At 45.0% G+C, this 25,482-nt stretch overlaps 1 protein-coding gene and 1 pseudogene across 1 annotated transcript in view; both read left to right on the top strand.

The window, feature by feature from the left end:
- Positions 1-983: 983 nt before the first annotated feature.
- Positions 984-25,482, top strand: part of CEMIP (cell migration inducing hyaluronidase 1) — a 104,279-nt gene continuing 79,780 nt past the window's right edge. Inside the window, exon 1 of the mRNA XM_063412538.1 lies at positions 984-1,112. The gene's annotated coding sequence lies outside the window, so the exon portion shown is untranslated. The remainder of the gene's footprint in view (positions 1,113-25,482) is intronic.
- Positions 2,602-25,482, top strand: part of LOC134558748 (inactive cell surface hyaluronidase CEMIP2-like) — a 44,621-nt pseudogene continuing 21,740 nt past the window's right edge.

Genomic DNA, 25,482 nt, shown 5'->3' on the forward strand with positions numbered 1-25,482 from the left:
AGTTTGACCAGATGATGGCACACAAATGTCTCTGAGACCGACAGCACCTGTGGCTCTGCACCTCTTTGGCTTTGGCCCTGGGCAGGGCTGGTGGCTGGAACCATTGCCTACCCACTTCTGGCTTGTCCTCTTGGGATGTTTGGCTCCATCTCCATCAGTGGAGATGAGGGATTACGACCCTGGGGGAGAGAGGCTGTGGCTGCAGTAAAGCAGATACTGTATTTATGTGTCATCCAGAAGCTCATTTGTGCTGTATTTTGGAGTCTATGAAAAAATGTGGTGTTGGGGTTTATGGAAAACAAACCAGAGTGTGATGGTCAGTGCCAGGCGTGATGGTGTGACAGACAGTGTCCACTGAGACTGGAACCTTCCAAGCCAAGAGGGCACATGAGGTTTTTGTGTCTATGTCTTGTCAGAGCAGTTTCTAGGCCTCTTCTTCTCACTGCAGACTCTGAGTACAGGTTGATGGGAGGTGAAGTGGAAAATACCTCTCTCCTCACCCACTGTTTAGGGAGCTTTTGCAGCTGCTGGGCAACAGTGTCGTCCATAGATCTGGCAGATACAGGACAGCACAGGTTGAAGCTCCCCCACGGGAAGGTGCCAGAGGGGTCAGCTGCCTCCCAGGAAGGGCCAAGGCAAGCCAAGCCCCAGTTTAGGACATCAGGAGCTGGGCTCTGGGGTGCCTCAGCCCTCTGCCCTTGGAGAGACAGCTGGCACCCGGCCGCATCCTTTGCACGGGGCTGCAGAGCCCCGCCGGGGGCTCAGCGGAGCTGCACAGACCGCGGGGAGCCCGGCAAGGAGCGCGCTGTCCCCGGAGCCGGGGAAGCCCTTTCCGTGCGGGCAGCGGGGCACCGGGGCGCCGGGGTAGATATACGTCCAGGCTGGAGGGAACGTCCCCGGCTGGGAGGAGCCAGCGGCTGAGCCGCTGTAAACAGTGCGGGCACCGCCAGCGGTTGGGAGATGGATATAAAAAGGGAGGCGGAGGGGAGGCAGCCGGAGCGGCGGAGCGGGAGCTGCCTGAGCCTGCCTGCCCCTGCCCTGCCTGCCCCGCCAGGTGCCCGGCAGCTCCGAGAGGCTGCGGCCAGAGTCCACGGTCGGCGCTGTCGGGACAGGTAAGTGTCTGCAGCGAAGTTTGGAAGCCGCCGGTGCCGCTCGTCGAGCAGCCGCTGGGTTTGCTCCGCGCCGGCTCCCTCTGTCCGTGCTCTGCTGCGGTGCTCGCCGCCTCCGGGGCTGTGTGGAGCGGGGACGGGGTTCTGCTTTCGCCGTTGCGACGTTAAGGAAAAAAAGGGAGAAAAGGCAAAAGAAACAACAAACCCACAACGAAACCATCCATCCAAAGCAAAACGTGCCTTTCGCCGGCTCCGCGCAAAGTCGCGGCGCACGTGTTGCGGGCGGCAGCGGCCGCGGGCTGCAGGTAGCGGCTGCGGGACCGCCCGGGACGCGGGGACTGCGGGGAGCCCCGGGGAGCCGCGGCTCCTCCTGCCCTTCGCTCCGGACCGGAGGCGGTCCCGGTGGCGGTGCCGCCGAGGGACGCGTCGTGGAGCAGCGATCGGCAGCAGCATCAGGTCGGTACCGCGCCTCCCGCTCCCCCTGGCCCCGCCGATCCCGCCGCCGCTGCCGCCGCCCGTTTCTTGCAGGGCCCTGCCCGGATGCAGCCCCGCACCTCGCCCCGTAGCCACCCGGCTCCGACACCCGCCGGGCCGGGCCGTGGGCCGGCCCCGCGCCCCGAGGGCTCCGCCGCCTTCCACTCCCTCGCCGTCCGCACGGAGGTAAGCGGGGCCGCCGCCCGCCCGGGGGATGTCCCGGCTGCTGCGGAGGATGTCCCGGCACCTCCCGGCCCCTCCGCTCCGCTCGCCACCCAGGGCAGCGGTGTTCGCCTCCCATCACCCTGCGGGCACGGCACATCCTCATCCGCGACGGCGGGGAGATGCACACCGGCTCGGAGCTCTGCCCTCCGGCTGGCGGGCCACCACCCCGCTGTACGGGCCTGGAGGGCTTCGGGCAGAACTTCTGGCTTGGGTCGCGACGGCATCCTGGAGCCGCAGGGCCGGCGGCACCGCTCCCGGAGCCTCCTGCACACGGCACCGCATTCCGCTGGGGCAGCCGGACGGCGGCGCGGCTGCTGCGGGGACACTTCCACAGCCACCTGCAGCTGCTGCCGGGACACTTCCACAGCCACCTGCGGCCGGGCCAGGCCCGGGGCTCAGCGCCCTCCCGGCCGGGCAGTGCTCTGGGGCCGCCCTGGGGATGCGGCTGCCCGCAGCCGGAGACGCAGCAGCGGCTGCGGGAGCGCCGGGCAGCGGCTCCATCGTCCGCCTGCGCTCCAGGTGAGGCGGGGGCGGGAGCGGAGCCACCATGGACAGCTCCGAGCTGCCGGGGGCTCGTCCCGACCGAGGGGCGGAGCGGGGCTCGGCCGGGCCCGCGGAGGGGGCGGCGGTGCCCGGGGGGATGCTGTGGGTACCCGCGGGGGAAAATGCACCGGGGTACCCATGCCAGAGGGAGGGGAGGTGTGCCGTGCTGCGCGCTGCCTCCCGCCCAAGTTCTCTGCGGGGCGGAGGGCTGGGAATGTCACCGGTTTGCTCCTTCCCTGTCTCCTTCAGGCGGTCCTGGGCGCTGGTGGGGTTCCTCGGAGGGGATCAGCTTTCCACAGCAGAAGATAAGCAGGAGTATCATGGGAATGGAACCACAGGATTAGCCAGAGCCCAAAGAGATTTCCTCAGGTACGACTGCACCCGTTTTACTGTTATGCTTTCAGCAGATGGATAAAAGGTGCAATTTTCCTGAGAATTGCTCGTTTTCTCTTGCTTTGCTCTGCTTTTCCTGGCTGCAGTGAATCTGAACAGTGCAATGATAATCACACCATAGTCTTTGGCTCAAGTGGACATTGACCAACCTAACAGGAGTACTCTCTCAAAGTAACATTTCAGCTTTCTACAGAGATGGCACTGACATATTTAATGGCTAGAGCACTTCTATCATGCACAGGGTTATCTAGATCAAAATTAAATCAGTATGCTCTTCATCTTAATTGCATGATTCTGCCACATGCAACTGTAAAAATAATTGATTGCTTAGTTTTCCAGGCATTTCTTGTAATGCATTTAAAGTGGAAGTGTCCAAAGGAATAATTCTTCATCTGGTAGATGAGGTTACAAGTTGGTTACCTGGTGACCTGGTATTGTCACTGCCAGTACAGACTATTCCATGCATCAGGCTGAAGAGTTTAATCTCCTTCCTTGTCCAAGGAAAAACAATCAAGTGAAAATTGATGGTACGAAATATTTTTTACCAGAGTACTCATTTGTGGTCAGTATTTACCTTGTCTTGTCTTTTAAGTTCTACATTTACTTGTCTTTTTAAGTAGTTTTTGTCCATAAACACAAAGGCACATATGAGAGCTGAAGGCCCTAATTGTATTTTGGGGCTTGAAAGTTTTACCAGAGGCAGAAGTCCTTTGCAGCAGCCTCTGGGATCAGATACCAGCAACTAGCATGTCCCCAAGCTTGGTGATTGCTTAAAGGCAAGGTGTGTACTAGCTCAGAACAATTCAAAAATAGAGATGCTGTGTTGATCCTGAATAAAAAGTCTTCTGGTTTCCACAGGCACCCCACTTTGTCTTCACATTGGAGAAATCAGAGAGGGTGTTGATATGAGGGCAGAGGTTGGTTTTCTGACCAGAAATATACTTATCCAAGGAAAAATGGAAGACTTCTGTTATGGACAATATGAATGCCAGTTTTTCTCCTTTGAAACATTTGGAGAGCACATTAAAGTGAGTAATTTTTACTGCATTTTCTTGTAGGTGGTTTTGGATAGTTCCTTTCTGGTTTGTAAACAAGTGATATAAAGCATCAAAATTACTATTGTGTGTGTAGGAAAAAGTATGTTTGTCTATGAAAAAGGGGGAAATTTGTCAGCCTGTCTTGCAAAAGCAGATTTGCAAGGAGACATTTTCTTCACTGTGTCTGCAAAAACATGCCCTTGTAGGGGATACCCTTCGAGGGGATTCTTTGGCAGCATTGCTCTCAGCAGGGCTTGTGCAAAGTTAGTTCTTGAGATATCACTGAAGAAATTGTGGTTCCTCAGAGCAAACCTGCTCCCTCCCTGGCTCAGAGCAGTGCTGGGTCTCACCCTGTCGTGTTTTGCCTGCTCTCTGTTGTCTCACATGTTCTGGGTGGAGGTGCGCTGTTGCAGGGTTTTTGTAAAGTTGCTCCTGCACCAGGCGGTGGAAATGGGAGCTGTGCAGGTCTGGGCTAACATCACTCTCCAGGAGAAGCTGCCAGGAAACAGAGCCTGGTGGCAAACGCTCCCCCTTCCTGCAGTTGGCAGGAGCACGGTGTCTGTCACTGCTCTTGCTAAACACTGCACATGCTGCTTGGCAGCTGCTGCCTGCAGCCCGTGCCCGTAGGTGTGCAGCTGCTGGCACACGGCTCTGCAGGTCCTGAGCTGCTGTGGGAGGGAACAGGGAACTCACACTTCCTCCTGGGACCAGACCGTGTTTCACTCTGCAAAAGTATTGCCCAATGAGAGAGAAAAGAACCCAAACCTGTTTTTGTTTTTGTGTGTGTTTCTATTGTAGCGCGTTACCCGGATATACATTTGTCTCAACAGATCCTAAGGAATTTTAGCTCTGTTCACATGGCAGGAGCAGAACTAAAAAAAACATGAGGCAACAAATCCTGAGCAGTTCCCTGTGCATTTTCACCTGGCTGAGGATGTGGATGAGAGAGCAGGATATGAACACCCAAGGCACCTCGATAACCTGGCTATCACCAGTGCGCCTCTGGATGTGTTGCCATAGGTGGAACCCATGGCCTTCTGGTACGAGACATATTTTATTGGTAACAAGTTCAGTTCTTTGCTTAGCCAGGGCTAAATAGCCAAATTTATTTGATCAGATGCAAAGAGAAATCAGAATATTGAAATAAGGCATTTTCCCCAAGATATGTCCTGACTTCTTCCTTGTTTGGGTTAGGTCTGTTCCTCTGGTAGTGCAGCTGTTTGAAATAAATGTCAGGTTCTCAGCACAGCCTAATTAATATCATTAGATCAGATATAGTGTGATCAGATATAGGGAAATCTTTGCTGTGGTAATTCTGGACAGTTTGTGATAATGGGAACTTTCACTTCAAATTAAAGCAGTGAAGTATAAATGGAGTTGACTGAAGCAATGGGCCTTTAATTCACAATTAGATAAAAAAAGACAGGGCTTGTTCAAGTCAGGGCAACGTGAAATATATCCCAAAATGTTCATATGACAAAGGAGCTGAAATATGAGCAGAACAGACCCAAATGGTCTCTTCAGTGCCAGGAAAGTTCCCAGGAACTTGGCTTTGACCTAGATCCTCACAAGGGCATTGTGAAGAGGAACTTAATAAAAAAGGTCACAACAAAAGCCCTACATGTCCCAGCTGGAAAAGAGAGATTCCTGCTCCAGCCCCAGCATGTCCAGTGGCTGTGTGCTCTGCAGGACCCTGGGTGAGATTTTGGTGTCTGTGAGCATTTCCTCATTCACTGGCTGGGTGCTCAGGCAGACACTCCCTGACCTCCTGTGTTTTTCCTGACAACTTTTTCTCAGTCCTCTAAGGGCTGAAAAAGCCATGTAAGATACAAAATAGAGATGTGCTCCATGTGTGAAAGGATCCCCTGAAAGAATGTATTCATGAAAATGCAGTACAGGACCTTTACAACACAGGAGCATTCTTCATGTATTCTAAACTTGATTTATATTGTTCAGATCACTCACAACTTTTGATTGCCTTCTCATATTTGTGATTTTTTCTGTCTGTAGAGACTAATTCTGTGTACAGAGTCCTTAGTTTGACAGGAAGCTTATCCAGTATGTGTAGATACAGTTCAGCTTTCTTTCTTCCCTTCTGGTATTAAACGTCTGGAATTGAAATATTGTGTCTGGGATGAAAAATAAAGCCTTATGCTAATAATGATCCTTAGAAGAAGGGTGTATGGTCTTGCTCTTTATCAGAAGGGAGGTAATCAAGGGTTTATCTGGATGTGTGGGGTGCAATGGTGCAATCAGGAATCCTAGTGAGAGCCAGCCCTGGTCATCTGACCCTGAGGGCTTTGAGCAGTTGAATTAGTGAGAAGATTTTATAGTAAAGATTAAATATGTGACTCTTTGAAAGAATCATGTGGCTTTGATCTATAGTCATTCAAATGAAGAGTAGTTCAAATGTAATAAAAAGCCTTGCTTTAAAAGAATTTAAAATCATTTGCAGTTCCAGAGAACAGCATGTGTATCAGAGCAAGGCAGTTAAATAACACAGAGAGGTACCTGCTTCAGCATCAGATCATGAAATTCCAGCCCTTGAGGCAGAGTAAGCCAGAGAGAAGGTTCCCCCCTCCCATCCCGAGGTTTTAGAGGATGTAATTTTAGATGTACATTGCCAATGTGGTTTGTGCTCCACAGTATGCAGGTCATGCAGAGCTGTCTGCACTCCCCTTCTCCATCTGCTGCTCTGTGCCAGGCCTGTGCTGCTTTGCAGGCCAGCAGCAGCTTGGGTTCCTCAGGAGGCTGGGAGCAGGCTGGGCTGTGCTCAGTGCTGGGCACATGTCAGGCGTGTGCTCACTGCTGGAGCCTTTCATGTCTAACATTGCAGTGCATAAAGGTCACATATATTGTGTTGCTGAACTATATATAATTCAGTGTTTAGAGACACCTGAATCATCTGGTGTTGGCCACAGCAGCAAGGCTGCAGCCTGTGCTGGGGACAGTGTTTCATGTTGGCACATACAATAAAATGCCACTGTAACAGTGCTGCAGGTGTGTGCCTTTCCAGGCTTGGGGTTTCTATCAGTGATACACTGGAACTGATCACTTATTGGGGTTTTGCTCTGATGGCATGGACCCTTACCTCTGAGTGCAAATGTAAGTGATCTTTAAATCACATTAGTCCTGGTCACAAGAGGGATCACTACAGTTTTGTGTGTGTAACTTTTCAGGGCTGCCATGCAAGCCTGAAGCTGGGACTAATCACATTAATTGAAGCTAAAATCTGGTTTCGGGTACAAGCCTGGCTTTTCATGCAGCCATCTGAAGCACAATTGGCCAAACTGCAGCTGAATGCAGAAGAACGAAACTCTACAGCTGAAATGCTGTTTAAAGCAATGAGCAGTTTGTTGCAGTTTTCTGTCCAAAACGAGTCCTCCACGGCCTCCTTAGCAGAGCTTCTGCCCATCATTTGGGAGGGTGGAAATAGCCAGGCTTACTGATCCCAGCAGGCTGGCAGGGACACTTGCATTTTTGTGTAAATCCATTTCCTATTTGTGTTCCCAAGGCTCAGCTGGCAGGGAGGGACATGCTCAGTGTCAGTTCTCTGTTACCTTCCCTGTGGTCACTCCAAGGTGTTGTAGGGTCCTGGTGGATTTCCAACACTCAGCCAGTGGGAACTGGGTACCTGCTTGTGTTGTGCCTCACTTTTAACTCTCTTTTGGAAACCTCATTGAGGCAGAAACGAGAGCAGCAGCAGACAGGTTTGAGGGGTGACTGCCAGGAAAACAATGAAATCCAGCAGAGCTATACCTATGGGGACCATACTGTTTGTGGCTCCAGATGTTATGTGCAGTTGCAGCCCATCAAGGGGAAATTACAGGATATGATTCCACGAAATGGATTTATTTCAAGTATCCCTCTGTATACAAAAATAACCAAGTAGGTTAATATTAGTTAATCTTGCAGTCTTGCACAGACATAACTGACGTCAACAGGAATTTTGTATGCCTGAAGAGGGAATATAAATGCTGACAGGGATCATTTGAGTGCAAAAGTTAAGATTTCTGTAGGGTTTAGTAAAAAATAGCTGGTATTTTAACTGGCTTCATTTAGTATTTACATTTAAAAGAAGGATTTCTAAATTTCTCTTCATAAGGCTGTACATCAAAGGAGGCTTTTGCTAAGTCCTTTTGGTCAAATTAGGGTTTAATGCAATATCCCTGAGCACGTCAATTAATATTAAACAGACTGAAATAGTAAAATACCATCTCTACCCACGATGATCATTACAGGAAAGAAGTGGCCCTGCACCCTCTGAGAATGGAGGAGAAAGAGGAATCTCGTTAATATAAATTACTTTGCATGGTGCATTTTAAAGTATATCTTATTTAATTTTGGAAATGTTGCAGTCATAAAAATTTCTAGATTAACCATGCTGATCTGTTGGTTTATCATGTAAGACATATTTATCTTTATGCAGATATTTACTCTATGACACTGCATCAAATATTCTCTCGGAGAGCTGAGGGTATTTTTAAATCCAGTATTTTGCAATTTTCCCCTAATTATGCATGTAATCTTCCTCAGAGTAGTTTTAGGATCAGTCCACAGTTATGCACACTGCCTGTAGTTTGAGTCAGCTCCAGGACTGCTGGAGGCATCTCTCACAGTGATAGAAGGTTAGCAGTGTTTTTATACATGATCTTTATCACTTGCAAAAGATGTTATCCAATGAAGTAAGACAACAGATGACAATGTTTTTATAGTTATATCCAGCTTCTGTGTGTACCACTGCTGATCTTCCCTCTGAAGAAAAACTCCTTACTGGGACAAACATCAACATTATAACTCCCTGATCTTCTTAATGGCCCATCTGCAGCTTGCAAGGATATTTGTTTTGTTTTGTTCATGTAGAAGCTTCATAAACTCGTAGAGAATCCCCTAACTCCTGGCATTGCCCCTAAAATTTCAAAAAACAGACCAGAAGTTTCACTTTTCAGACATTTTGCAAAGCTTCTTAACATAAAAAAGCCAACCCAGCCTTTGGATTTCCTTCAGCTGCATTGAACAGAACATGGATTTTGTGTTAACATTCACATATAATTTACAATAGGTTCAGCATGTGGCTCCATAAATGACCATGTCTGACATTACTACATGGTTTATTTTCCTTAAAGAGTGTCATTAAAAGGTTGTGTGGAGTTTTAAAGTCAATAGGAGAGTTGTGGCTCAAGTCCAGGGCAGTGCTATGAAAATGTATCTCTTCCTGTTTGGTAACTGCTTAGGATCATTTTGATTTTGATTTTTTAGGGCTGTCAGCACGTTCCGGATTGGAAATCAAAACAACAACTTAATAGAGAATGCAGCAGCTGGTGCTCAGGTAAAACCATTTAATGGCAGAGCTATGCTTAACCTCCACTTCCCAAATATTCTACACTTATTTATTGATGTCAAAAGCAATATGTTTTTAGTAAGACATAAAATGTGGACATGTATTTTTGCAACATTTGTCTCTATTTAGAACAAATATTTGCCCTCACTTCTCCACTGATTTCTCTCCCAGTTGTGCCTGGAAATGGTGTGTTATATCTCTTAGAAAATATTGATTTTTATTAATAGTTAATAGTTAAATGCTCAATAAAATTTTATATTTCTATATATGAATACATGCTCTCTCCTTATTATTATCTCTCATGTTTGCCCAAAACATGTTTGTGTTTTATACACCTGTACAGACCTGGCTGTTTTCCAACAAACCATCTGAATTTCACCTACAATAAATGCATTTTAAAAACCCTTGTGTGTGCCCTGGGGACCTACTGTGCATGCCAAAGGACAACCTGGGAGTGTAGGAGCTATGGGCTGCTGTGTGTCCCCCAGGACCCACATGCTGGACAGGCTCAGGTTAGAAATCTGGCCAGCACAGTGTGAAAAGCTGAACCCCCAAGGTGAGCTGTGCCATGGATTGCAGCCCCTATTTCTCCCTTTGTCTTTTAGGATGTTGGGATATGGTGCCTCTTCCACTGGGTCCCCACCAGGCAGTCTGAGGGAAGATATCCAGGCTGAGTACACCCCCTTGGGAGTGTTTTACAGCAGAGTCCACTCCAATTTCAAGGCATGTGGAAGGTTTTTGTGTTTCTGTCAATATGATGGCATGGCACTGCCTGTGTGTGCTGCTCTATGATGGTTGGGTGTATCTCACATTTTGATAAAAGTTCTTTTTGACACAACTTTTTGGGGCCCTCTTTGTTCTAAACATTAAAGAGGGAGCTGAGGAGAGTGGAGTTCCCATTCCAGGAGCTTCAGTTGGGTGGCTGTGTTAGAGGGAATATGCCCAGGCTGTGAGTACACCTACTTCTAAGTGAGATTTAAGGAGAGACAGGCAGGATCCTCAGCGCTGCTGCTGACCACAGTGATGCCAGAATGTAAGGGGATGAAGAAAAGTAATATGTGCCAGTGATTGCTCATCACCTCTGGAAAATGAGACCAAAAATTCAGGGGTAGTTCCAAGAAAAACACTTTTCCCCAAATATACTGCTGATATGAAAACATAACCTGTAAGATATGAAAAGCATTTTAAACCTATTTCTCAGTGTCCTAGACTGAATTTGATTTTGTTCTCTGTGCTTTGTATATTTTACCTCTTGGTCCATGGCAGCTGCTGCTCTAGCCCAAAGCCTATAAGTTGGCTGCAGCAGCTCATGTTCTCTTTTGACTGTCGGGGGACTCGTCACTTGTTATTTAAAGCCTTAATTCTTAACAACACTCTTTTTCCAAAAAGTTATCAAGAGCTTGGCAGGGTCCCTTATTGCTTTCTGCGAGGGAGGGAGAGTGGGAGTTCAGAGCCTTGCTTTGGGTCAGAAGAGAGCCCAAGATGCTGATGCATAACATATGGCAGGGCAGGCTCTGTCCTGACTTCAGCGTGCTACATCCTGTGCTAATGTCGTGCTGAGCAGTGCCAAACACCACGAAAAGGGAAGAGAGAGCCCTGGCTGCTGGTGCTCCTGTGCCTGCATGCACTGGCTGCCCATGTTCATTGATAAAATCTGGGATCTTGGGTCCCTGTTGAGCGATCTGTTAAAGTAATTGGAGGCATGTGCATTTCCAGGCTGGTTTATTTGTTGGAAAAGGAGTAAAGACAACGAGAGCCAATGCTGAAGATCCCGGGGAGTATCCCACTGTCAGTAATGCCAGGTAAGCACATGCTGCATGGCTCGTGTTTTGGATAGTTGTACTGCATCTTGGCTTCTGCATCGCATTTAGCAGATCATTAATGCCTCATTATGGCTGGAGCATCTGAAAAAAACCCCCCACTCTCTCTCTGATGTGCAGAGGCAACTATTCCATAGCTATGCACTGGATTGTTTGTGTTACTGCTGGCCAAAAAGGACACCCATGCACTTGAGGTAGTGAGGACTAAGCAGTGAAGCATGTGGAAGGGGATCCGGATCCCATTAGTGCATTAGTGGGTTTGTAAACTCTTAACATCCATTACTAATTGCTTAGAAGAACTTACATCTGAAAGGTGATGTAAGAGGCTGCTGAGACTGGTCTGGGATTAATGAGGAAAATAAGTAGCCTCAAAGGTTTTTGTCAGCTGCTTTGATATGTCTGGGCTTCCTTTGGCAGAGTGGAAGCAGGTAAATTAAGGCCATTTTCTCCTTCACTGCAGTCCTAGGGGTCTGTGTGAGGAAGCTGAGATAAATCAGCTGCTGCTCCTGCTCAAGCCTTGGCTTTTTCTCTCCTCCATCATACCCTATGGATATGATGTTCCCATAAGGCTGAAAGGAAAGGATGGCTGTGTGCTCCTCGTGACACTTCCCTGCCAGGGTCACCCCCTTGGGCACCAAGGAGAAGACATGTGCCTTCCCTCCTCAGCTGGAAGTAGGAGGTGAGGGTGGACTCAGAAAAAACAATGGTGATCTGTGCTGTTAAGAGCACAAATCTACCTCTAGCTGTCAGTGTGGCAAGAAATAGCCTGCAAGTTATTGAGATGCACCCAGTTCCCTGGGAGAATATTTTTGCTTTTGGCAGCTTCTCTTTCAGCAGACACAGAAACATACAGGGTTTAGGTGTGTACATGCAAGGAGAGCAGCTACAATTTCTGTTATCTTTGTTGAATGAGATTGTTGAAAGTGTCTAATCGATTTTCTAGCATCAACAGAGGGATTCTCAATGGGCCCTGTAAGGACATCTACAAAAGGATCTGAGTGACTTGGGAAAAATGTTTTCTATGCCCCTGAATCACACTGAATCAAATTAAGGAGTAGCCGTGGGCCCATTGTTGTCTAGTGAGAAATCACCTGCTCACCTCACCTGGGCCAGAATTTCATCCTTATGAATGTTTCTTGTTTTCTGCTTTACACCAAAGCTCAAAATTGAGATCATGCTAACAGCCTGACTCTGATTCAGGGAATATCACTTCTTTAGACCCACCATGCCTATAATTGGAAGCCAGAAAAGATCTCCTGGTCATTACTGCCTCTGTCTGAAGTTGATTCCTGTGTCTCTTGTGCTGCATTAACTAAGATTCTTTCTTCAGGTTTCACCCACATCAAGATCCAGATCCTGAAAAGCCATGAAATCCTACCATGATTGATGGTCTTATTGGTTTTAAAAATAATGACCATGGGGCCTGGGCCAGGGCTGGTGACATTATTTTCCATAACTCAAGGTAGGCTACTGTTACATCATTCCCCCCACAACAGGCAAATTCACTGCAGACATTCCTCATCATTTACACCATTGTGTTTCCTCTGTCCCAGGTTTTCAGACAATGGAATTGGACTCACTCTGGCAAGGTAATTTCTTAAAATGTGTCTTCTTCCCATTTTTTCCCCCAGTGTAACCTGCTCAAGAATGGAAACTGAGACACTCCCTTGCTAATTTGTGTAAGGAGAAAAGCTCACATTTCCCCTCTGGACCGCATCAAGCCTTCCCTGGGCAGCCATAAATACAAGGGGCAATTTAGCCTTTCACTCTCTTTGTCCCAGCACGCCTGGGGAATCCATAATAATTGCTGAACATTTCCTCCTGGGCAGGAGGTCCTGATGCTCAAGCACAAGCTTGTCACTGACTTGCCATATTTTAGAGCAGGCTGTTACAGTGGTGCATGCACCTTTCTCCAGATTAAGGACACAGATTCTACCATGTCTGTGGTGTAATTAGAAGTGTTAATTAATTGGTGTGCTGTGCTGCATATTTACGTGGTGTTTCTCTGCTTGTAGTGATGGGACTTCCCTGACAGACGACGGCTCCAGCTTGGAGGTTACACGTTCCATTTTTGTTGGAGAAAGCAGCAACTTTGGCTCCCAGGGAGGCCAAAACAGCTACTGGGGAAAAGGGGCAAATGGAGAACACAGAACACTGCCCAGAAACAAGTGAGTTATTCTTCTGCCGTTTCTTCTTGGCGTTAGCTTAAGGTAGAAGAAAAGCCCCAGGAATTAGTGCGGCTACCAATGAGTAATTTATACCAGGTGCTTAAATTATTGTTCAGGCCAGAAATAATAAGCATCCAAATAAACTTAGTTTTTAGGCCAACAGCTTGAGAGAATTCTTGACTGAATGTGTTTGATTTAGTTTTCTTTTTAGTTTATTAGTCAGTGGAGAATGGATTAGAGAATCTGACTTATGCCAAATGGCTCTTGTGTGGTGCTTCAGTGGTGCAGCATCAAGGTGAGAGTTCAGCTCCCACACACCAGGACACCCTTCCTGCTGTGGGCAAACACAGCCAGTTTGAAAAGGGAGAAACCATTTTTCATTATAGCATCTTTTTTCTTTTTTGGTAACTATGTGTTACTTTCTGTTATCAGCAGACAGCCTCCTCTCTAGCAACCTCAGTGCTTACCCACATCCTCACAGTAAACTGTGCTGCCCTAAGCCTAAATTTTACTTTAATATATGTTTTTGGTGAGGCTTAACAATTATTAAATCTTTTATGAGGTGTAAAAAAGTAGGTAATAACCAGTAGTAATTAGACATGTCATGCACACAGCTCTGGACGTACACGACTCGACCATAAGTGACAACAGGAATGGGATCTCTCTAGGACAGCAAGAATACTCAAAGCTATCCTCAGTTATTACTGGTGTTATTTAAATTGAAATTGCAAAAAACTCCTTTGCAGTTCAGATAAGCTCTAATCATGTTATTAATCAATGTACTCTTGGGGAGGAGCATGGCAAAGCACCTGATATCTGTCCCTTTGGTACTTGCTTCCAAGGAGACTCTTGCCTCCAGCAAGTCTGACTGCTGCCATTTTTCCAGTCATGCTGATGTTTTCCTGAGAAACCATCTGTCCTGAGAAGGGATCTGATAGCAGTGCTGCCCCACTCTGCCCTTTGGCTCCTTCTTGTGGTGATGATTTCCTGGGTGGCTGAAGGCAGGGGCTTTGAAATTCTTTACCCCAGCTTACAAGTTTTAGGCAAGATTATGAGAAATTGTTTTTGGCTTTTGAGTCTCATCCTTCAGAGGATGTTCAGCAGAATTTCATCTTTCACATATGATGAGTTTTCAGATCCCAGTTTTGGGAAAGAAAAGGTGGTTTGGCTACTTGTTAATGTCTTTCTATGGTGTCAGAAGACATGGAGTTTGCCCAAGCCTTTTATACAGGACTGTGTTGTGTTTAAATCTCCTAGATTCCCTATCCATGGCTTTCAGATTTATAATGGGTCTGTCAGGATGGCAAGATGCACTTCCAAGAAATTCACCCTGACCCTTGACAGATACTCAGGAGCCATCGTGTTCAAGGAAAACCCCTGGCAGACCAGCCCCCAGAGCAATGTGTCACAGACCCTGATGGAGAAAAACGTAAGTGAGAGAAGCAGAAATGTTTGCTGCTAGATGTGAAAGGTTTTGATGTTTTTAGCAGTGGTGAGGGATCTATCCTAGAGCAGGATTTCCAAGCAGAGGTGCGTGTTACATTGGTGCATACCATCAATTAATTTTGAAACCCTTTTCTTCTTACTAATGAAGGTTGTTTATAAGCAAGTAAAATGTGATGATAACTTATTCCTGGGCAGATATCTGCATTGGAGAAAGGTTTCACCTTGTAATCAGAACACCCAGAAGACAACTCCTAGGTGGTGCAGCACTGCCAGCTGCTGAGGACCTGGTCAGGACCTGGCCTCAGAGGTTGAGAGGGTCACACATGAGATATCAGGAGCTGCAAAACAATTCTACAGAAATAGAAAATGCACTGAGAAGCAAAGCCATGACCCAGTTTCTGAGATCAGCTGTGAAATTCCTGTTCAGCACAACAGGGATTCCCTTGAGCTGTGACAGCAGAATGGGGCTCTGTATCTCTGCCTTGGCAGAAGCTGTAACATGCTGAGTAATTCCAGTCCTTGTCCTGGATTCCTGCAGGGATCACGACTCTGGACATTGGCTTGGGAAATGATGGATTCCACCTGGCTCTGTCCCAGGAATCATGACCTCTCCTTAGCTTCCTTCAAACAAGGTCCATAGTTGTTAGGATGTCCATGAACTGTAGTAACTTTGGCTTGAGGTTTGGCTTTATCTTGAGGAAAATTTCCATTGCTCTGAGACTGACCAATATCACTCCTTCTGGCAAGCACAGAGTTTATCTGTGCCCTCTTTGGTACAGTTTAGACCAACAACCAGGGGGTATTTCATGAAAGGTTGATGGTGATTGCAGTCACTTGACTGCTCCTCTAAGTAGAAAACACAGTCTCTGTGCATTTCAGTGAGGAGGTCTTAATTGCCTTAGATGCTTTATGGACCTTTGGAACAGGAATAGGGGTAATTTGCTGTACCTTCTTCATGTACTCCCTTGGGGAAATGGTTATAAGCTGGTCATGGGGAACATTAACAAGAAAATCAACATGGAACTGGGGAGGGGAGCTTAGAGAAAAGATGTTTGATCAGTGGAGTGGAAAAAACTGGAAAATTTCCTCCAGTAATGGCTGTAGGACTGTCCACCAGAATGGTTTCAGAGAGGTGATATCTATGCACGTTGGCAAAGGGTTGATTATACCTTGAATGGCAGAAAATGCAACTCTTCAATACAGTCACAACATCTGAGGCCAATGAGCCTGCTAAATATGCAGCATTATCTGTTTGAAAGGCAATTCAGTACTGTAACACATTTAGGATCTAAGGTTTTCAAAGTAAAAATGGTCAGACGATTTCCTAAATAATTCTGCAGAGCAAATTAAACCAGTGCAGTATTAAGCCTATTACAAAAACAAACAAACAAACAAAACCCCAAACCCAAACAAACCCTTAATGACATGATCGCAATAATTATTTATTATTTGTGTATTTCCAAGAAAACATCAACTTCTGAAGCTAGTACTTTGCCAGCTTAAAAACCCTGTATGTTTGTAAGCACCTGCACCCCAGCAATTATCATTTTGATTCTATTTTATCTGGATTGAACCCAGATGTGCTACATCTGATTTCATACTTGTAGGACCACAGACAGTTTATTATTTTGTTGTTGTTGTTGCTCATTGCTATATGGAATAATATATCTTTGCCTAGTTAAGACAGAGCCTGTCAACCATTTTAATTAATTTTCCATCTTCAGGCTTCATTTTATTAGTTTTTAAAGGATGGCTAAGTACTAATTCCCTGAAGTACAATAATTTTACTGTTATTCTTTAAGAAGAAATTAAACATTACAGCAAGCTGTACAGTGATGACAAAACTATTAGTCATGCTGAAGGGTAATTGTGTAATTAATCAGACTAATCAGCAGATTGGTTAGACAAAAAAATAATAAAGCCAGTTGGGTCTTGTTTAATTCCAGCATAAAAAGAACAGTGAAGCAGAACAGAAGACCTAAACATTGCACTCCACACAAAGGAGTGTAGTTGTCTATCCATTGACAAAGCTGAATCCCACATATTATCTATTGCAATATTATTGCTGGGCTTGTTTGTTTGTTTTGAAAAGAGTGCTTTTAAAAAGTTATTTCAAAGCAGTGGAGGCAGTATTTGGCTGTACCCAGCTGAGGGATGGCTGAAGGCTGTGGTCTCTGTCAGTCAGGAGGACCTGGAGAGCCCAAAGGAGATGCTCCAGCCAGAACCAAGCCATGTGCACACACTGGTGCATCACTTCTTAAGAAGACCTGGCACATCACTTTTGAGTCATAAACCAGCCCCCCTTTGACCCCTCTGTCCCCCTGAGGCACAGGGGGAGGGGAGCAGCAGGAGCAAGGTGCTGAAGGCTCCCAAACTGTCCCAGCTCACACCACTGCTCAAAGTCCCTCTGGTCATTTTGTCCCTGCAGGCAGGAGCTCAGCGTGGATTCCATCCTGTTCCACCCCTACCTGTGCCAACTCTACCTCATCTCAGGGATTGCTTCTGCCAAAGAAATCCCAGTGATCTGGTGGGTTTGTGGTGCCCAGAAGAGCTCACAGGGGCCAGTACTGACCCCTGGCTATGGACTAGCAACTCCCATGGGATTGCAGTCCAGCCTAGCCAAGAGATGGGCCCTTGCTAATGTTGGCTTTGCTATGTTTAGCCTGTGTTGTTTTAGTGCTTGGTTTCTGCATCAAAGCACACATTTGCAAACAGCTCATGATGGGAAAAAGAAAAGCAGACAGTGGGTTGAAGTCTGTTATTTCCTGAAAGAGAGAGCGGAAATAAACCAGTCCCAACCCTAAAGAGACTCCTGACCAAAGGGAACTTGGCAGGGTGAGGGTTTGCATCACTCCAGCAGAGGAAAATCCATGGGGACAGAGACCTTGGGTGGTAAAGAGAGGAATAATCCTGCTGGATGAAAATGGTTTTGTTGAAATGATAACAGTGATACAGTGAGATGTCTTCTGTTGGCAGCTTGTGCCAACACTTGAATGTTAGAAGAAGTTACTAATTATTACAATGATTTCCAGCACCTTATTATGTTTTCATATAGAAAGTGCAGTCATCAGGGTTCCCTGCAGGTGTGTTAGGTGTGCTGCCTTGGACAGGTTGAGTTAGCACATTCTTAAGAGGTTACAAACAGAGCACTGTCAGGCTTCAGACAATGTAACTCAAGTAACCTTTATACCATATCACTCAGAGGTAGTCCACACCTAGTGAAAATTGGGTGTCTGAATAGTGGTGTGGTATCCAGAGATGAGCTGTCTCTGCACCTCCTTCTGGCTCCTCCCTAGCTCCATGTGGACAAACCTGAGGAGCAGAGTCTTTGTTCCTGTGTGTTCACACAGAAAAAACCCCACATTGCCATAGCTGTAATTGCAAACTCAGTTGCACTCCTATCCCACAGTGTACCAAAGGAAGGTAACCTTGAGGCTTATACAAGAAGTGACACTGCTCATTAACATTTCCACTTTAATTCTGACTTTGAGACTTTTCAGAGGAGAATGTTAGAGATCAGAATAAAATTAGCACCAAAACTGTCTGCTGCTGGATGGAAACACTGAGAGTGCTGATTAAATGTAAGATGTACTGGCTGTGCCTTCATTTGGTTTGAAGTGCAGCTGACTTTGTTCTCCTCCCCAGTGTTTTCATATGCAACTCCAGAAGTGCCATCACAAAGTATTTGTAAAGGAGTTTTGAGCTACTGCACAGTGTTTACATTTTTTTAATAGCTCATCTTTTATAAATAAAACTCAAGAAAAAAACCCACAAACTTTTGGATCCTCCTAGGCCAAGGCCAAGAAGCCTTTCGGGGAAAAGCTTCCTGTGGTGCAGCAAGAAAAGATTTTAAAAGACTCAGAAAGGCACCTTAAATTTCCAAGGGTTTGAGCCTCCTTTAAAGGAAACTGCTTCAAGTATTTATGACACTCATACTTAGACAAAAAGGTGGCAGAAAAGGATTCTAGGCTTTAATTTCATTTTAAAGGAATAAAGACTTTTATTCTGCAAGTAGTTGTTGCTGCAGGGTTTGGGTTTTTTTAAGGTGATGGACTTCCCATCCAACTCAGTCACAATAACCCTCCTATTCTCCTAAGCCGTTCTGTTTATTATTGTTAAAATAAAGCCTTTAAAGCCCATAATAAACTTTCAGCCTAATCCTACTAACCCTAATTCATGTGCACAGTCCAATTAAAATTAGTTGGGCTAAATGGAAAAAATGACAATCCTTTGGATCGGCACAATCCCGTTGTTATTTATGCTATCTGCTTTTATACACATTGCTGCTGGATTCATTCAGAGTGCTTGACCTGTAGTAATTATTTTCTTGATTACTTTGGAAGTTAATCTTCACACCCTGTAATAATTTCATCTGCAGACATTAAAACATTCCATGCTTTTTTTGCTGAACATCTGCAGTTTCCTTGCTTTGATGTATTTTCATATCAGGACAGATATTTTTACTTAGCTACTGAAAAATCTTGAGAGCAGAACTATGCACAATGAGGATAATGCTTCTTCCTGTTATTTCTCTTTCCTAAAAAAAATTTAAAATTATGGGATATATTACAATGTGCATGAGAGCCAGTTCTGAGAATTTAAAACTTTTATAAGTTTTATGAGGGTTTAGGAAGAATGACTAGAAAAAAATGGCAGTGACAGAACCACTTAAAATAGAAATTGAAAAGATATGAGAAAATTCCCCAAATAGCTAGGTGTTTTTTTATTAACAGCTGCGATCTTCCTCAGTAAATTTCATAATTATCCAGTATTTTCCTACACTTTCAGTCATCCTCTTCTTTTGCTACCATCCAATTTATTGCTGGGTGATTTCAAGCAACACATGGTGGTGTGGGTGCACTTCAAAGAACCAAAAGTCTGATTTTTGTGGAAATATCTCCTGAGAGTAAGAAATGAGAGGGAGAACCATCATGGCTGGCACTTTTTCTAAATAGAAGAGGCAAAACAAAACTCTGCTTGGACAACAGAACTTCCAAGTTCCAACTCTGTCAAAACACTGAGAAGCCGAGTCCTTGCTTTGAGCTAAGCAATTTTTCACCTTATTTTCTCTTCCAGGTTGGACTGAAAGTGGTTTTTGGCAGACTGGGCCAGTGGTTTGGAAGCAATGGCAATGAAAATGTCCATCTTCCATGACGTGGATGATGGGGTATCCAGACACCTTCAGAGGCAGAGCAGAAAACTCCCCACTGCCTCAGTGTCCTGCTGGAATGGGGTGATCTGTCCTGGGAAACCCACACAGGTAACGGGGCAGCCCCAGATGTTCTGCTGAGGGGGGAGGCAGTGAAGCTCCCAGCACTGCTCTCACAAAGGGGAACAATGCTTTTGGTATAATTTTGCTGCAAGCTGAAATCTGTTTAGGAGAAAATTCGGTGTTCTCTTGTTCCAGGCTTTGTCCACTCTGTCGTGGGGCTCTAGTGGATTGTTCTGGTGAGCCAAGTTTCAGTAATGGGAAGCACTACTGCTCTGAGACCTCCTGGTTGTGTTTAGGATGGTGAAATGGGTGCTTGAGATACAAACTCACACCTATTGCTCATTTCCCAAGCAGAAATCACAGGCTGAGAGATGGCCTTAAACCTTGCCAGCAGTGAATGTCACAGTCAAACATGGAGCATGCATGTCTCCTTAAGCTAAAAATGTTGCATGCATTTGCTCTAGTTGCACAGCAGAGAGCAGGAGTTGCTATTTAAGTATCTAAACACTGGAATTAAAAACCCTGGTGTGTTTTGGCTGGGCAGAAACAGAATTGGGCTTCTATGAAACAGTCCCTTTGAAGCAGGGTTTTGTCCTTGGCACTTAGTTTGGCTCTGTGTCTCTAGAGAAATAATTGTCCCTGCTCTGGCAACCTAACAGTTAAATCCAGAGTTGCAAACAACTGGGCATTTATATTTTTATTTCTATTAATATCCTCCTGGTTATGGCACTCTACATGGTGAGACAGTTTTTCCACCATAGAAAATTTCCTTGGCTAGGTTTAGGCAAGCATAAACATTTACTTCTCTGGGATCCATTACTTACCAGCATTTTTCAACGAATAAGCATCCAGCAGGATGAGTAAAGGTCATATTAAATGCTTCACTTTATGGGTTTTGGGGAGGGAAATATATGTATGTGCAGGGTAGAAGAAATTGGTCTCGTGCCACAGGGTTTGATTAATTTAAAGAGGATAACTGTTAGAATATTTCAGCCTCACTCTGGTTCTCAGCAACCTGACTAACTTATGACTTGTTTGTCTGCTAAATTCTGAATGTCATACTTCAGATCAAAAGCCCAAAAGAGTGAATCCAATTACAGAGAAAGATGGTTTGCTTTGATCTTAACAACTTTATTACAAAATCTGTTTTTCTGTTCTTTTTCGTGTAGCTCTGGTAGACAAGAACTTGTATTCTCCCCTAGTGCAAGCAGGTGAAAATATCCTTTCAGCTGAAGGAAATAGTGACTCCTATGTTACTGCTGAATGGAGCCCAAGATAGTCTAGGGATGGGCTACTTGGCATAGAAAACTGAGATCCAAGTCCTTCAACTAACATTGCAGGCAAATCCTTTCTGACCTAAGTGCCTAGAGTACAGTTAATTCCTTTCTGCTTGGTTTCTTTCATTCCCATTTCATGCTCCTCTTCTCCTGGATGTAATTTGCCCAAGAAAGGAAACGCCTGGGGAAAAACAATTCCTCTGGCAGTGCTTCTAGACCCAAAAATCCTGGGGATGGGCTTTCCTGAGGGTGTTTTTATCTGGCAGCTCAGGCTGATGTTCCCCCCCTCTGTGGTGGGTTTGTGGTCTTTCCTCCTCAGTGCCTCCAAGGAGCATCAAATCTCATTTCCCCTGTGGTGTCCAAGGGCTTCCTTCAGCAGGGAGCACGAAGTAAAGCTTCTTGGGACCACCTTAAAATCATAAAATTCACTAAGCAAAAGCTATCAGGTGTTTTAGTCCTGCCTTTTTGATTCTGGAGCCACAGGGTTGTTGTTGTCCAAACAGGACCAAGCCTTTGCTCTTTAATGACAGCCGAAACTCTCATGTTGTAATGTAAATAAAGCAAGGCTTCCAGGAGGAACACCAAATAGAGGGAAGCTCACAGGGATATCACAAGAGCTGTCAGTCCCCATCTTCTGGCAGTCTCTGAGTCACTCAGACCTCATCATCAGGGCACCAAGGTCCTTGGTGTCCCAGCAACCTGACTTTCAGCTCTTGCAAAGGCCAAAAAATAAAGAAAAATGTAGGGAGAGACTTACTTCATAGTTCTCTCTGTGTAAGTGTGTGAGATTTCCAGTGGCACTGAACTGGAGACTCCTTGACACCTGCAATACTTGTTGCAATATAAATGAGATTCCTAAACCTTTCCTGATTTTTATATAAATTATGACAAGTGCCTTGGTTCCCACTGGGCACTTGAAGCTGTGCATTTACTGTCTGCCTGCAGACTTCACAGCAACTCATCAGGGGAGGCTGTGAAACTTCTCTTTTTTGGTATTAGTCTTTATTAAAATAAGCAGAGTTTTTGGCAGTATGTGCTGTTTTCTTTTATAAGCTTAAAAATGTGTTAGACAGTCATAAGAGACTGCCACACAGCCAAATTAGTGTCAGCTTTGAATAAAAAAAATCAATGCCCTGCAATTCTAAAATACTCTAGGAAATGCTGTTGATTTTACACCAGTTTACTCAGTCACCCCTTCACTGCCCTTGGCTGAAATAAAAATGATTCCATTTGTGTTAACTCTGTTCTTGCAGTGGATGTTTGTGCTGATCCCTCCTGCCTGGGTTTCACACCTTTGGCTGGGTCTGTGGCCTCGGTGCCTCTGTGGCTGGCTTTGGTGCTGATGCTCTTAAATGTAAAGCAAGCAGGGGATGCAGGAGGTGGTGAGCAGCGGTTTTCCAGCCACAGGAAAACTGGACAGTCCCAGGATACCTGTGGGGCTTGAGGATTATCAGCCCCTCACAGACTGGGAAGAAGGAGAAACCTGAGAGATGTGGTGTCTGTATTTGGATAAAGAGGTTCAGTTTGGATCTCTCATGTACACCAGTTGAAAATCAAAGTAGTTTTCCTGATGCCAGTGACATCCTAGCATGTCTTAGAGAAAGAAAGCTACACTTTTTTTTTCTTTCTGCAAGAATTTTAAAGCCTCCACTTGGAAATTTCATCCAGCAAATGTTTTCCCCTAAGATATTAACATTTTTTGAAGTCAGTCAACCAGAAAGGGAGAAGGTATGTTTTGATTTTCTCATTTTTAAGGTTTTTTGGACCAACATGACAGCTGACAGCATGACAGGAAAAAGCAAGAGCAACGAAACAAGAAAGCAGGAAAACCTTTTCTCAGATATCAGGATTGTAATTTCCAATACTTGGCATGTTGCTTATCTTCATACTCGCTCTGCAGTTGAATAGGAGATATCCCTGAATTGTAAAGAACTTATCTTCTCACTTTCACAATCTCCTTGGGAAAATTGCCATGTAAGCATGGGGGAATCTGACACATCTCTTCAGCATGAAGTGTCAAGCAGCTAAAATGACAACTGTGTCCATTAAACCACCCAAGCAATTAGAAGGCTCACATTTTATGTTTTAACCAGCTCTTCTTCTCCTACCACATTAATCTGTCACCACTCCTCTTATTTTAAAGTCTCTTTGTGACCCATTTTGAACAATTTTGATAGAAAGTGGATGAATTTTTCATTCCTGTTGACTTAGTGATGTTCCACATGGGCAAAAGTCTGTTCAAAAGTCTCTTCACATAGGATCTGGATTTCTTGATCAGGGCTGTAACCTCCTTTAGTAAGAAACATGTTTATAGATCTGGTAGATACTGTTGTATTTCTATGAGACTGAAAATCTCTTGCTGTCTTGCATTTCTGGAGGGCATTCACTCAGTGGCCACTGTTTGTGTTTGCAGGAGACCAAATGACACTCTACAAGTCATTTCCAAATAGTTTACAAATGTTTCTATAATGCATATGTGGCATTTTTCCTTGTTCTAGTTATTACCATATCATTCTTCCAACTTAATGTCAGACCTCTGACTTAGTCCCTACACACCTGGAGGAAAATGCTGCCAACAAATCTCTGACCTCCTTTCCTCATCATCAAGAATTCTGTGAACTATTGCAGCACTTCCTTGGGGTCATTAATAACAGCAAGCAGCCTAAGCCATGCACAGCTCTCTCACTTTTTTTTTTTTCCAATCTTTACACAAATAGCTTAAAGCACATAGGAATCTTTTGTTTTTGGTAACCTGTAGTCTAGGAATCTTTAGGACTCATTGAATGCATCTCCTTCCTTTCTTGGCTTTTCATTGATGCATTTCATTTTGCAGTAAGTGCAACATAAAGAGTTCCTTCCAATTGGTTTTTATGAGAAAATGCTTTTTGGATAGAGAACAATTAATACAATGATGGGATTTCAGGTCTGAATGTACCTGATGGATCCCCTGCTCTGACCTCAGCACTACTCCATCCTGACAGGGCCAAATGAGATTGAAATGAGGGTTATTATGTTGGATGTTATTGGTTTTCCAATCATGGTTTGAATGTGAAGGCAAAATAGGTTTTCCTTCTTGATTTCATAGATAAAAAAGGCTTTTTTATCAGACTGTACAAATAATTTAGTCTTTCTTGATCCATCAAGAATGAGCAAATGGGTTGCTGCCCAGAGATTGTTTGGAGTGAATTACTTGATCAATAGTTTCAGCCATCAGGAAAAATTTATGTTAATGTCATTCTGGGATCCACTTTAATCTTCCAGTATCTGCAGATAGCACTCAGAACAGCTTCTCATCATTGAAGTGTAATGGTGTGAAAGGAGGAGTGGACTGAATATCCAGGAAACTTTCACAACCACTTTTGGACTGTTCCTTTGGCATGAGACCCAAATGTTTAATTTAAGAATTCATCATGAGGTTGCTGGATCCAGGGGTGAGAGGAGGGGGAGGCAAATGTGGTCCATCTATCGGAGATCCTTGGGAGCTCAAAATCAACACCAGGAGCAGGCAACTGCGAGATCCTTCTAAGCATGAAACTGGAACTAGGGGCTGGCTGAACTCACTAGAATCCCTAACTAAAATAACCCCACATACAAACCAAAGAGAGATAGTCTGCTTTTGCAGAGCTTTCAGCTTGTGCAGACAAGAGGAAGATAAGCAGATCTGGAGATGTGAGTGCCCTGCATTAGCAGGCAGATATCCTGATAGATGGAGTCTCAACCTCTCTGCTAGTCTTGGCTGCACTTGTGAAATTAAAATCTGATAAGAAACTTCTGCTTCCATTTAGATCTACCTCAAAGACACTCAAATTGAGTTTAAAAATAATTTTGATGGATGGATGCTCATGTAGAAACGTAGACATTTCTGAGCTACCATGGATTTCTGTGTTGGAAGTTTTAAGTTCTTGATGCAAAGAGTGTTATTCTACACTGTAGGAGAATGAAGGCAGCAGGATTATAGATGTCCTCATCTGTCCTTTGTGCATCTGAAACCCTTCAGGGAATGTGACAAGCTGCCTGAAACAGCCCTGCATGCACAGACAGATTTGTATGACTAGCTGTGCATCCTTCTTTTGCCCTGGAATTTCACATGGTGGAAAGCAGGGGAGCATCATGTGTTCAGCCTTAAAACTAATATTTGCCACACAAATTTGCCTTTGTTTGAGTGATGGCAGGGGAGAAAAAGCACACAGCTGGAGTGTGGTTTTAAGATTGATCTGTAGAGCTGAGCTACAGGTCAGAGGCACCTCTTGGTCCCTGCAAGAACAGATTTGCTGAAGCCCTGGACCTTGGTATTTAGTCCATAAGATCATATAGTCAGGACATCAAGTTTTAGCCCCCAGATTTTTAGCCTAGTCTGCTACTTGAGAGCAAAGATGTGGATTGCATTAGATAACTGGACCTAGTCCAAAGCCCATTGAAATAACTTCAGTTTTCTGT

Source organism: Prinia subflava, chromosome 15 (assembly GCF_021018805.1).
Source record: "Prinia subflava isolate CZ2003 ecotype Zambia chromosome 15, Cam_Psub_1.2, whole genome shotgun sequence".
Taxonomy (NCBI): domain Eukaryota; kingdom Metazoa; phylum Chordata; class Aves; order Passeriformes; family Cisticolidae; genus Prinia; species Prinia subflava.